Source organism: Sylvia atricapilla, chromosome 23, assembly GCF_009819655.1.
Source record: "Sylvia atricapilla isolate bSylAtr1 chromosome 23, bSylAtr1.pri, whole genome shotgun sequence".
NCBI classification, from domain to species: Eukaryota; Metazoa; Chordata; class Aves; order Passeriformes; family Sylviidae; genus Sylvia; species Sylvia atricapilla.
This window is the reverse complement of record NC_089162.1, coordinates 338,498-353,231: the sequence shown is the minus strand read 5'-3', so window position 1 is coordinate 353,231 and position 14,734 is coordinate 338,498. Positions and strand designations below refer to the sequence as shown.

Below are 14,734 nucleotides of genomic sequence, written 5' to 3'. Positions count from 1 at the left end.
TCCAGTGGAGAACCAGGATGAGTTGGAAAGATGTTACGCCAGGCTGTATTAGCATTTTTTCCAATCCAGTAGTCGGCCTGGCTTCCATTTCCACATCATAGGAAGGTCTGAGACAAGACATCTTGGAGGCTGCAGGTAAAAAGCTAAGAGAGATTTCCAAGTGCTTGATGCTACTGAGACCCTGAGCCCATGAAACTGAAACCTATTCACAGAATTAAAAAAGGAAGAAAACAAACAGTCACAAACAGATGGGACAAGCAGAATAAAAGGAAAGTGTAAATTGAGTTGGCCAGGGCAATGTTGGAAGATGTCTACAAGTACTTAATAGAGTTAAAGGTTTAAAAAAGAAAATAATTTCCCTGTAAGTTCAGACTCTGAGGTGGTAAATAGCACCGTATGCCACACCATATGTCAGTCAGCAAACAACCTTCAAAAATTGTCCCTCAAAAACCATTCTCTGAATCGTCCAGATTTCCCCACACAAGCAGGAGCAAGCAGTGACACAAGAAAATCCACACACTCTCCATGCATTAATCCTCCCAAAGTCAAAATAGCAGGCAAATATAGGGCAAGAGTTCAGTGGTTGGAAGGTGTCAATCTACTCGACAAAAAACCAGTGGCACTGAAACGAGCAGAGCTAAGACCACACTCACTGAGCCCACACTTGAAACAAAGACTTTTTTTTTTTTTTTTTGCCACTGTCTTAAGTGACAAGAACAACCCAAGTTCTTCAGAGTTAGAGATTTGTTGGACTCGCTGAGCTCAAGAGCTGCTGAACCAACTGGAGAAAATCTATGCACCACTTCCCTGAGTTTTACAAGGTCTGTTTTATGGATGTGAACACTACACAGATTAATCTGATTTAGAATATGCAGCATCTGGGGAGAGAACAAGTTGCCTATGAATTTATTTAGGAAAATCAAATATAACAGTGAGATCTTTCAGATCTTTCAAATCTCATCCATACACTGTCTAGCCCCTCACACAGCACTTTGTCTAGCAATGTGCTAATAAAATTTCAGGCAAGAATTATAAAGCTTAGAAGTGAACACTTTAACTCACCTACACATGCCCATGAATTAACATGTCAAACACGTCCATCTTCATTTCTAAAAGTCCTCATTGGGTAGGTAAACTACCAGTAACGCTAATAAGGAATGAGATTTTTCTTCATTTTAAGAAGATACAAGTGTCACCACAGTCCCAGAAGCTGGCTCTGGTGCGGTATGATGAATGCCTTGCAGGGAGGGAAGAAAAGACCTTTCTCAGGAGGTGCAGGAGCACTACACATCTATGCACACAATTAGGGCCAGAAATTAGTTCAAGGGGCCATGAAAACCCCATTACAAACAACTCCTGGGTCTTACTGTCATCTCACTGAAACTGCTATATGCATAAATAGCTTTAAAAACTTGTGAAAGGTAGGAAAGTTCAATAATCGCAGTCATTTTTAACCAGAAGCATTTGTGCAGTGTGTGCTTCAGAAAGGCAGATCTCTGCCTGACCCAAGGCATATGCCATGGGATTTCACTTATCAATTATCAGACCCAGCTGGCCCAGAACCATGTGTTTGTTCAGCAATCAAAACCTTTCTTTATTCTCACAGTATCTGGGAAACTAAAATATACAAATTATTTTCCAACTTGTTTGCTGCCCTCTGAACATCTCTGAGAAGCCTCTAGAAATGAAGTAACAAAGTCAGAGAAGGAAGACCCAGAGAAGATTTTACATCTCATGCATTGTATGGGTTATGGGGTTGCAGTTCCCTAATGAGGATATATTCTGCCCCCTCTTAAATGATGATTTGCTGCTCTAATGTATCAAAAATGTGGGGAAACAGAACACACAAACCCAACAGAGTTAAACATGTCATTTGCAAAATTTTGCTAATAAAAATCTCAACAGTATTTAGAATATAATTTTAGACTTGATAGTTTAGAACTCTTACAACGTCTCACAGCTTTTCCATTTGGACATTTTATTTCCACCTTGCATTCAAAACAACGTGCAGTATCCATATGGACCCTTGAGTCAGGCTAAGTCACTGCATTTCTAATGAATTTTAAAAAGACAGTTAAACACTTTACAGATTTCTCCTGGGAACCCATGGGCCAAATAATTGGCTCAGTAGGGGATGCTGAAAAGACCTTCACCCAAGAAGTGCTGGGAGCATCATCCTGCCAGGTTTCTCCAAGATGACAAGGTCACCAGGTTAAGTGCACCAGGCTTTTCTGGCGCTTGGCTCCAGGATTCTGCTGACCTTGCTCTTCATGCTGAGGAATCCTTCAGACCTGTTTAATGGGTTGTCAGCTTTCTGCTTCGCCAGCCAGTCCCATGTTCATTCCTCATGCAAATTGGTGCAACCTCCCGCAGAAATTACAACGTCAAAGCTTTCACGGAGCTCAGTACAAAAACACCAGTCAGGAGCTACTCATGATTCTGAAGCACCCCAGTTTCTGAAAAACTAGTTTTAAGTTTACACAGTATTGAACAAAACATTTAACATTCTGCCCTTGGGTCTGTTATGCCAGAAGCAAACACAGATGTGAATACTGTGATATATCTCTGCATTTCTCCTGACAGCTCAAATTTTGGGTTCCTTATCTGCAGCAGTAACCAGTTCTCAGTGAACCTCCTCCCGCTGTTTGTGAGAAAAAATGCACGTGTAACAAACTTGGATCCCACTGGTCACATTGAGTTATTTCAAGAGTTTACATTATAATTCCTTCTGAACTATTTTACCAGGTGAGTTGAACAAGTCCCAGTTCAGTTTGCTGTTCTTATTCTCCAGATGTAAGCAATGTACTGTCTAAATCTGTCCTGAACCTCCAATCAGCAGTTACCTTGGAAAAACCTTGAAAATCAACATCCACATGAATTTCTCTCCTCCTTATTTGAAACACAAATAATTAGGAAGATTAGGGAAGGTAGACAGAGAGACACTTTCTATGTATTTATGATGAGTCCTATAGACTCTAAAGCCTTACATACTTTTACTTTCCACTTTGTCACACCAAAGTTGTGACTCAGGCTTTCTGAAGTGCTGTTTTCCATACCTGCTGCCACACAGCAGCGCGCACACACAAACCTTCTGCACTTTCTGCCTACAGGAATATTATATTCAATAGGGAAATTCCAACAAGCATATGCATAAATTAACACTTAGCTGGAAATCCAGAATAATTTAGAACTGCAGTTCTTTATGTATTCAAATTTATCGAAATTTTAACACGTAAATGGGAAAAGTAACACAGCCTCCAGAAGAAGCCAAAGCTACCACTGCCAGAAATCTCTGAGCAACTGTCCCAGCTGGCCCTGACAATGTGGCCCAGAGCAAACCCTCCAATATCTTCAGGCTAAGGAGCTCCTTGTCCAAAAGGGTAGGGAGTATTTTTAAATCTCTGACAGAACTGTTATGAAGATTAATTAAGGTCTGAGCGGTGCTTTGAAGATCAAAACTGCTGTGCTGTTATTTATTATTAAAGAACAACAAAGTGCATTCTTGTTGTCTATAATTCAACTTCAGAGAAAACAGTGGACGAGCACATGTTCAAGTGCATAAATTAATTCTCCCTGTCCCAACAAGCTGTGATTTGCATAACTGCATTTTTAGCCACCAGAAAGTCTATACTCCTCCCTTTGAAATATTTTCAAGGCCTGAAGGAATATAACCAATACAGTTTCTCTTCAGATTCTTTTCCAGGATAAGCTTTTCCTATCAGACATTTCTGCCTCAGTTCAGCAATGCCTTTTATCCTATCAGGAGCCCTTGGATTATTCACAGGATACCATTAGACATATACTAAAGCGCTTTGTTAAAATCAGTTCAACACTTTTTCTGGATGTTTGCATTCTAAAAGAGGAGAGAGAATGACAGTATGGAACGGTGGGTAATTATTTTTCTTTTTTTTTTTAGGGAGAGGAAATCACAAGTAATTTGGAGCTCTGCTTTCTTCACAGGTTTTCCCATCAGAAAATTACTAATCTCCTTAATAGATTAGTATTTCACAATCAGAGTATTTCACAAAAATATCCACTGCTGAAAAATACATAGAAATGCTTCATTGCACAGTGTATGACTAATTACACTTCCTTCAAATGTATGCACAGATAGAACTTGAAAACATTTACTAGAAATGCTCCCATATTTCAACTACAGTTGTATTCTTAAAACATGGGTTCACATGTATTTTGGCAACATACAAAAAAAATCTCACAAAAGATTAGTATTAGGAAAACTTTAAAAACAGAATTAAAAGTTGTGAATAACTACTCTCAAGCCTTGCCACCACAACCCTGTCTTCCTGATCTTACTCACACAGCTCCAGCAGACTGAGTTCTCCACTCAGTGCAGCACTGGGCTGCAGCAGTGCAAATATTTAAAGCAAACAAGGAATAGGAGCTATTGGACCTCGAGGAGGGTGAGCAGAGAAGTGGTGTAACTGGGCAGCTCCTGCCACCCTTCCACTGCACAGACACTGCTGAGAAAGGGTCCAGCGTCTGCAGGATGCTGAGCACCTCTCCTGTCTGTCAGCCCCCATTGCCTATCACAGGAAATACTTACATTTTATTGGATTACTTTTTGGCTCTCTTCCCATTACCTTAGTCTGCACTCCAAGTCTGCAGCACATTCTTATTAACCACAAGGATGCCAGATTGTGAACTTCTGTACTTATTCAACTGTTTTCCGAAGCAAGCTGAGTTATATTTAGCAGCCATATGGCATCCCTCCTCCACACGTTTGCTAGAGATAAGAACTGACAAATTAAGTTTTCTAAAACACTGATCTGTATGTTTTCATTTTCAGTTTTAATCACAGATGTTAACTGTGGTTTAATTGTTAACCCTGACATTTGCCAAACAGGAAATGCAAAGCCTACCTCTAGCAAAGGATGCAATCGCAGAACGACGTTTTCCTGCCATCTAGGTGAAACTGTTAAGAACTAAGGCTGTACTCCAGACAGCTGCATTCCTCTTAAATTAATACAATATGGCTACATAACTAAATAGCCATGGGTGTATTTGCTTCCTTATGAAATTGACAATTGTTCTGTGTATGGATGACTGAACTCAGGTTCCTTGAGCACCTCAAGCTGCTGCGTATCTTACCAGGGGAGAAAGTCGAGCACAGTGACAACCAATTCACATCCAATAAAGGGCAACCACCACACAGTTTTCCCACGCTCCTGGGAAACAGGTTTACAAAGCTGAATTTCCCTACAGCCCAGCCTAATTTCACAGTAACTGCAGCCAGAGGTTAGAAAGAGATCAACAGTTTTAAGAACTAAGACAAGACATTTGAGAGCTGCTGTCATTCAGGACAGCTGAAAAGGCAGGCTGAACATACAACAAGGATCTACAACAGCCTCACCCTGAGTGCCACCCCATGTGTACATCTCTCAGGGAAAAGGAAAAAGCAGGGGAAAGGACTGGAGGCCCCTGATAATTTGAAAGAAATTGATTTTTTTTCCTCTCTAGCAGCAAGAGAAATCACTACTTAAAATACTTATCTGTCAGCTAAATCATACCTGAGGGCTAACTCTTCCTTCTGGTATCTGGACCTTTCCCAATTCCTTCTGTGCTTTTCTGGGAACCAGGTATGCAGGGAACACCCCAAGAAAATCCCTCAGTCAAGTGGCTGCAGCCATGAACACCTTGTTGCAGCATCCTCCCCAAGGGTGACTGCAAGAAGACAACCACATTCCAGGCCTCATTCCATGCCGCCACTTGTTTTGCACCAAATTCAATTCTTAGGAGGCAAACCCAGCTTTTCCCCTTCTGTCCAAAGAACTGCAGAGCAGCACAGAGCGTTTCTCCAGCAGGGGAAAGAGGAACAGACATGCACATTACACACATGCCTGAGCACACTTATGAGCTGCATGTCCAGGATGAGAAATAAAAATGAACAACTGTGTTTCTTCCAGCTGATGTGTTATGTTCACTACTCAAGGAAAAATAATAAACCCTCAATAGTGTGGTTTCTCTCCCTGTGCACAAAGCAATTTGGAGAATCTATTCATCCAGTGCAGCCCATCCTCTGCTTAAGCCTGGTAAAATTCATGAAGGTGAATGATAAGGCAGAAATCACTGCCTGCAGCAGAACCTTCACCCTGGACAACCCACCAGAGACCCAACGTGCCATTCAACACATTTTGCAAAGAAGTAACAATTTCGTCAGAACACTGATAATTCCCTACCGTCTTCCTTGAGGAGACAGCTACCAGTGAATGAAAAATAATTGCCAAGTCAGAACATCACCAGGAAGCAGGGGAAACAAATTGCTTCACACACCAGAATCCCTAGCACAGAACATTTGAGAAAGAACAAAATGTTTAAGAATGCAATCAACCATTAAGATTTCTCCCAAAAAGGGAGAGCACACACTCTCATTTGTTCAAAGCTTGCCTTGGAGGAAAAAAAAGGTAAGAATAACCATCCCTGCATGCCTGATTATCAAATCAGAGCTCGGTGGGAAGAACAAGTAAGGGAGTCTTCCAATTAACACACTTTTTTTTTTCTTTTCTTTATTTTTTTTTTCCCTTTAAATGCGGTCATTGAACACTGCTGGAGAAAGATGTTGAGAAAAGTAGATCCCTGGTCTTCTGGCAGTTTCTCCCATTCCTGAACAATTCCTCCTTCAGATGCACAGCCACAAGGGTTCAAAGGTCCCCACCGCCTTTGTTCTCAGTTCCAAAGTAGTTACAAACAAACTTTTGTTCCTGTTTCTTCAATGAAATAAGCTGCGGCAGTTACCAATGACTGAACTTTACATCTGAAGCTTGCCTTGTGCATCATGCAATAGAAGGACTATGGAATCTCATTTAGATTTTAAACTTCCAAGAATAAGTTATCAGAACTTTTACTGAAATAAAAATTAAGTTCTCTTTACTGATTCAATCTCTAGTGAACATATTACACCACTACATATTCCTAGAAGTGAGAAAGGAGCAACACATTCTGGTTTACAGATTGTGCCAAGAATTCTTTTTGGTTTATCTGAATATTTATAGCTATTGCTCATTCATTTGTGAGTTTTACAAAAAACCTACATTTTATATTTTAGTACAAAAGTGGTATCATAATCAATACATATAAATACATTTATATAAGCATTAACAACAAATCACAATACTCAAACAGCAATTTTCATTTCTATCCCAGACAGAGTGTAATGGTTAAGATCATAATCATAAGGGCAAGTTATGGTAAGCAGCTACTGAAATGTATTCATAGTCCATGAAAAGTTGATATGGAAATTGTTGATAAAATTTGTAAAGATTCCATTGTATCAACTGCTACGTGGGAGGGGAAGAACAAGCAAGCTGCATTATCCAGCATGACAACAGTCTTTTTGAAGTCAAAATAAATTTTAAAAACTACTGAAATCACCCTGTTAAAAGACTGATTGTTCCCAGCAGGCAGGAACTGACTCTCTAGAGATGCTTCTTGTAAAACACAAACACAAAAGGCCTGGCACCAGACTGCTATTATGAAATCTAATGAAGACATTCATGAATCAAGGAGGAAAAGGGTAAATATCAGCAAACTCAAAGACTCTTGCAACAATTAAAATTGTGCACAAAGAGGGTTGTCCAGCTACATTCTTCATAACAGCCACACTGAAACCATAATGAAGTCTGTAAGAAAATGGCCAAATTATAACATTTAGATTTGGGAAACTTCTTTGTTTTACACTGGCACCAAAAAACCAAACTGTTTTCAAAACACCAAGCACTGCATCTTCTTTTTTTCCCTAGAGAACTCACAGGCACCTTGAGCATTCTGAGTACGGAGGCCAAAAAGTTCATCTCCCAAAAGCCAGGAAACATTGTTACTGAAATTAAAGGGGGAAAAAAAGCAACTTAACTTTAATATTTTAATAGAAATGTTTTTAGTCAGTAATAAATATCTTTCAGATAACAAAATACACAGAGAATTAAATGTCTTTCTGTAAGAAGCAAGAATTTTCAAACCACACATAACAACTTAACACCTTGCCATCAAAGTCATTTTTGGGAAAACTAATTTTCTCAGTCTCCTAGTAAGTGATGACAAAGCTTTTAGCAAACCACCTTTCATCCACGTATCTTAAAAGCAATTCACCCATTGGAAGAGCTGCCACCAGAAGACCTAAGCCACAACTGTGGCTGACCAAGTGTCCCTCCATCCAACAAAAAACCTCAAGGATATTTAAGTAGTTAATTTTACCATGAAATCCATAGGAAGCCAGGCTCCAAAGTGCTTGCAGTCCTGGTTTAATGAATTAATGGTGGAAATTGGAGAGACTCTAGTTCCTCTCAGATTCTTAATGAGTTATAATGGATACACTAAAAATCAACGCATTCTACCCACAAACACCCGTACTGAGATGAAGGCAGGCAAAAGCCCTTGAACATCAGTGACGGGATAGAAAGGCAGCAATTAATTGCAGCTTCTTCATCAGCAAAAATGACTGAGATGATCAAGAGGGTGAATGATTGATTGATCAGAAACTGATGCACAGCTATTGCTTCAACCACTGACCTCATACTGTCAGGACACACTCAAAATGTTGCAACGTAACAGCTACAAAAACAAGACTGAAGGACAATAAAGATGCCTGCACAGCTATTTTAAAAAGTGGAGATGTATCTTATTTTCTAAACCATGGGTTAAAAGCTGCTGAGCCATGTTCTCATAGAATATTAAGAGGTGACACTGTGAGATCCAGGACTACACGTGTAACTGAAGCACAGACAATAGTGTCTAACTTTAGTTCAGTTATCACCTGACAATACTAAATTCAAATCATGAGCAGGATGAGAGTTAACACTGGATTTAATCATAAAGCAAGACAATAGCATGAGGAAGCAAATACGCGGTACATTTACCAACCTGATTATAATAAGCCTGGTAGCATTGGTTTATCAGCTTAACCAATCAGCAGGTAATTAACTGTGCATTTAACAACTAGGTAGTAAAGTTTCTTCCCAGGGAAAATCAGATTGGAAAAGTCAACATCAGCTTAAACACGATTAACTTCCTGTCCCACGTCTGGCAAAGCAAATCCAATTTACTAAATAGTTTAAAGGGTAGGTTTTAATTATTTTGCACACTTCCAAAGAATCCAACACTACACACAAATATGGATCAGTAGATCTTCTGCAGTGAGCGCAGACCCCAGAACCACAAAACAGCACTGAAATAAACACCCAGAGACTTAATGTGCCTAACAGCCTCAGAACTTTGCACTGCAGAAACTCCATATATCATTTGGGATATTATACAGGAGAGAGGCCACAAACAACTGCAGTCTCCTGTTCTGTGCAACAAAATCCTAACTTGGAACATCTCCTTCAGACTTCTCCAGTACCTCGTATTTCTAAAACAATCTCAGAAAACCAATATACAACGTGTAAATCTCATGAGATTTACATCTTTTACCTGGTTTCTAGTAGCACACACACACGCCTCCCTAGGAATATGCACAGACTACTCAATAATCTCTATATATCAAAAATCTTTTGCACTGCAGGAATTGAGGGCTCACAGACAGTGTGGGAGAAACCTAACAAGGCACACACAGAAACGGAACAAAGATTCAAATGAGGAACTCAGTTTTGCTGCCTTCCTACATTTCTAACCCAACATCATAATTAAAAATTGGAAACTGAAGTTTTCCAACTTTAATTGTTCAGCAGCAAAGATAACAATAACTTTTCAGCTACAACACGGATTTACAAAAACAAAACCTAAGCAAAATAAAGAAAACTCCTCAAAATTAATATTGAAGAGGAACAGCTTCCGCCAAACCTGGCGAGAATTGATAAATGACTCCTGACCTGCAGCATCACATCCTCGGGTTATGCGGTTCTCCTAATTCTGGTTGGCTGGAAAACCTAATCTGTATAACAATAAGTACAAAAAATGGCCCCTCTTTAGTGTCTGGGATGTACACACCCCTCCTCTCCAACAGCTCTCAGGCAGCCTGCTCAAAGGATTAGCATAAGAACAGAAATCACTGGGAAAATCCACATGTTCCGACTGCCCAGACTTGTTGACCTGCTTCACCCCAGATACCAAAATGACTTCTTTTTCCAAGGAATGCAGTTATGGACTTTAAAAGTTGATGAACACTACAGTCTGTTTCTCTTTTACTGCAATATCAGACATCCCAAGAGCAGCTACCAGAGGCAAACAGACACGCAGAACAACCTCCACTGTTGGAAGGACTCACAACGTGCTCAAGTTCAAATTCTTGCACAAGTCTGGTGGGGAAGAATGGCTCTGTCAAGAGGTCTCAGCTCGGACCTACCTGGCTCATCATCAAATCCATGTAAGCAGCAAGCACATCAGCCTTGCTGGTACACAGTGCTGCTGTTGCACAGCGAAGGCTGATACTAGATCCAGGAGCTGCAGGTGAGGAGCACACCTGGGAGAGGAGCTGGCCCTGTGGACACCACATCTGGCAGAGGCCACCTGTGCTCACAGTCCCACGGGTCCAATTTGGGTCTGAAGCCATAATTTACAAATTTACCTAGATTTTTTTCTATCTTCTTCCCTTTCTGTCCTTACCCTGGCACCAGGAGAGACAATTGCTCTTGCCCTGGTCACAGCCACCGGAATCACAACTACTGCAAAGATAAGAATATTTTGAAGAAATGCAAATGAAGTTAATCCTCCAGTTCATGAAAAAGCCAACACCATCTTATTGGTGGAGAGCAGTTCACAAAGGCCAAGGGTACACATCTCAGTTCTTCTCTCCTACACAAACTATTCTAGCCATAATAAAGTAGGAAAAACATCATTTAATTTTGGAAATGTGGACATTGGGGTCCTGCAAAACACATTGAGTTTTTGTATAAACATACTACAGTATTTGATGTGTTTATTTTGAAATGGAGGAAGTTGACCAGAATCATCCCCATAATGTGGCCTGACACTTCATGCAAAACAATGCACTCAGACAGCAAAATGACATTTCCTTTTCAGGAGTTCACAAAAGAACCAGAAGCCCAGGAGGAAAATGGCCAAAGTAGCACCAGTCCCATTTTTTGCTGGATTTCCTCCACTCCCTCTGGGATCTTCTCCCCAGCCAGTAAGTCACCACTGCAATCATCCCTCTCAAATTCAACATTATAATCATCATTCCTATCACTTTGCATTACAGAAAACAGATTGTATGGGGCTGTGGTCCTGATATTTCACAATCCAGCACCAGCAAGTTACTCAAAACCAACTGCAATGTCCAGCTACAAACTGGACACAAAACCCAAAATCTAAAGCGGTTCCCTGATGATCATTCTGCTGACTTGCCTCAGATGTATTTGTCGAGTTTTTGAAGAAACAAAGAGCATTTTAAAAACACAAACCCCAGATTAAGACCACAAGCTGGCCAATAATTTGTTTCTGGCAATGGACTAATATTTCTTCTGCACACTATAAATGGCATTAATACCACAGTAACACTTCCAGTTCTATTTCCCTAAGTAACAAGCTTTGCGTTTTGCAAGACCGACCCCATTTCCCCCCACTTTATCACCTCTCTCAACATATGCTCTCCAATGACTAAAATTTTGATTCTTGCAGCTGGCTCCGATGTGTTCAAACACCACAGACCCATCAGCTCTACATGCACACACCCTGGGGTAAGGCTCCGAGAAGTTTCAAGACAACAAACCAGTCCAAGCACAAGAACTATCTACTGCTCTTTTATCATGAAGAATATGTAATATTTTACTTACCAGTTAAAATAAGTTGCTCATTCAAGGCTAACCCAAATTTAGAATGAGAAGAAGCTGTGCAGTGGGAAAGAAACTGCACGGTTCTCAAGAAGCACATGCAGGATATTTGTCCCTATTCTGCATAAGCTCCAACCAACATTAAACACTTGCAATAGATTTTAAGAGTCTTGGAAACAAACCCATTCGGTTCATTTCAAAGAAAAGTGAAATCAAATGGCATATTTTAAGCTTCTAGCTTGTTGCCTTTGCATCTATTCCTCTCGATTGCGTTCTTCCCAGTGCCAGAACCAAGCAACACAACAAACTGGGCGCTCACGGAGCCTGTCCAAGCCTCTGTCCAAAGTGCTGTTTTCTGCACAATCCTATGTGGAAAGGACAGAGAAGGAACAAAAACTGACTCGTGGCCATCACCTTGGAACAATGCAGCAGCCCTTGGTCAGGTGTGGAGCAGCCGTTTGCCACAGGAGACAGCTTCCCAAGGGAGAACAAGATGGGATGCAGGGTTTGCAGAAAGAAAGCAGCACTATAGCTGGATACACGTGTGCGAATTTCAAAGGTTCATTCACCTTTTTCCCAAGCTGCCACTGCTCACTCAGAGTGCAGAAGCGTTACGGATCCTTCCCTACAAATCTCACTCCGGCACCCATCGTTCACCTCCTTCCGCAACAAGGCGGGAAGCTCACCCGATAATTTGGATAAACCACCTCCGTGTCACCTGTCGGGCGCTGCTCCGTGTCACGCCGTCCCCAGCCGCTGGCCGCGGCAGGACAATGGAGCGGGCACAAAGCCGCGTCCCCACGCCGAGCGCCCCGCGGGGCTGGCCGGCCGGGGCTCAGCGCCCAGCGCCCCTCCTGCCAGCGAGCGCTGCCGGGCCGCGGGCCAGCTCACCACCCGGGAGAGCCCCGCGACACGGGCTCCAGGGCCGGGAAACGGAGGGAACGGGGGGAGCCCCGGGACGAACAAAACCCCGCCGCGACGAACCTGCGAGCGCTTTTATTTCGGTTTGGTTTTTTTTTTTGTTTTTTTTTTGTTTTTTTTTTCCCTTTTTCTCTCCCGCCCATGGCGGCAGCGGCCGCGCGCCCCGCGCCCAATCATCCACCCCAGCGCCGCCCTAACGACGTGCAGGGGCGCTGTCGCGACACTATCGCGACCGTCGGCGCTACGCCGACCTGTCCCCTCAGCCCTTCCCTCTGCTCGCCGCGCTCACCTCGCTCGCACGCCGCGGGGCCGCGCCCCGACCGCCGCTCAGCAGCGCGGCGCCGCCGCCCGCAGCGCCATGGCCGCGGCCGCCGCAGGTGAGGAGGGGCCGGGGCAGGGAGCGCGGCGCGCTGGATCCGCGGCCGGCACACGCCCCCCGCTCGGGCTCGGCGCCGGGGCCCATGCGCGCTGCCGCCGGCCCCGCCCCGGCGCCGGGAAGGGCGGCCGTGAGGCGGCGGCCGAGGGAGGGAGAAGGAGCTGCGGAGAGGGATGTGCGGGTGAAGGGAGGGATGAGGGGGCTGGAGGACGGCGCGGTGTCGGGGTGGCCGTAAGGGCGATACGGAGGAGGGAGCTCCGGGCGCTGGCTCGGCCTGGCACAGCAGCGTGTTCCCGTCCGCGGCTCGCTGGCGGGAGGCTGTAGCCTGCTGAGGGTCGGGCCCTGCCCCCAGGGAACGACGACAGGATGAGAGGACGCAGACTTAACCCGCGCCGGAGAAGGTTTAGGTCCGGCATCAGGAGGAATTTCTTCACAGAAAGGGTGATTAGAAGTTGGAAGGGGCTGCCCAGGGAGGTGGTGGAGTCCCTGTTCCTGAAGCTGTCCAAGGAATGACTGGAAGCGGCACTCAGCTGGGCTGGGTCACAATGTGGGCATCGGTCACGGGGTGGACTCGACGGTCCCAGAGGTCTTTTCCAACTGAAGTGACTCTGGGGTTCCGGGACCGAAGCCACCAGAGCTGGGCTGCGGGTGCTGGGGAAGGTGTGGGTCTGGGCACAGGGAAGTGTTCCACCTCAGCCTGGGAAAGCACTGTCAGCTCTGGGGCCAGGAGGAGGGGGAGCGGGCGTGAGGGCTGAGCTGAAGGTACTGGGGTTATTTCACAGAATCCTACCATGACTGAGGCTGGAGGGGACCACAGACGGCCACCAGGTCCTAGCTGCCCTCTTCAGCAGGGCTATCTCAGAGTACAAGACACAGGATCGTGTCCAGTGGGTTCTGGAATATCTCCAGTGAGGGACACTCCGCACCCTCTCTGACATTCTGTTCAGTGCTTGTCACTGCAGAGGGAAGAAGTTCTTCCTCATGTTCAGGTGGAATTGCCTGTGCATCAGTTCCTGCCTGTTTCTCTTGTCCTGTTGCTGGGTACCACAGAGCAGAGCTTGGTCCAGCTTCTTAGCATGCCCTCTTTATATATTTATACACATTGATGAGGTACATTTGGGGTTCGGGGATGCGCAAGGTGCTGGGGCTGGTCTAGAGACTGCAGAAGGGATGGAGCTGGCGGGGTCTGCTGTGAGGCCAGGGCTGCTCATGTCACAGGATGGTGGGGCTGGAAGGGACTTCTGGAGGTCAGCTGGGCCAACCCCCCCACCAAGACAGGGTCACCTGAAACAAGTGACACAGGAACATGTCCAGGATGTCTGAGTATGCAAAAACTAACCAAAGATGTCCTGAAGTTTGTTTATGTGTTTTTTACTGTGTCTAAGGCACACACCCTCTCTGAGGGGTGGGGGCAGGTCCCAGCCAGGAGGGGTGTACCAGGTACCTGCCTGCACCGCAACCCTCCCACTTCACTGTGGTAGTGCAAGACCAAGAAAGGTGTTTTATTGCAGTCACAGACATGTTTTTCTGTGGACAGGCCATTTGCACACCCGGTTCACAAGGCAAAACTTTCCCCTCTAGTCAAACTTCGAATTTATTGAACCTGTATTGGCCAGTGTTGCTTTATCACTAAAAGTTAATTCACACTTTTAAGTGAGATTTAAGTGTTAACCACAAACTTCTTCCTCCATGTAAGTGCCTCTGTGAATGTAAGGAC

General features: G+C 44.0%; 1 protein-coding gene across 1 annotated transcript in view; it reads right to left on the bottom strand.

Moving 5' to 3' along the window:
• ARHGAP32 (Rho GTPase activating protein 32) overlaps nt 1-13,017 on the bottom strand; it is a 242,527-nt gene extending 229,510 nt beyond the window's left edge. Inside the window, exon 1 of the mRNA XM_066334690.1 lies at nt 12,931-13,017. The gene's annotated coding sequence lies outside the window, so the exon portion shown is untranslated. The remainder of the gene's footprint in view (nt 1-12,930) is intronic.
• Between the last annotated feature and the right edge of the window lie 1,717 nt (nt 13,018-14,734).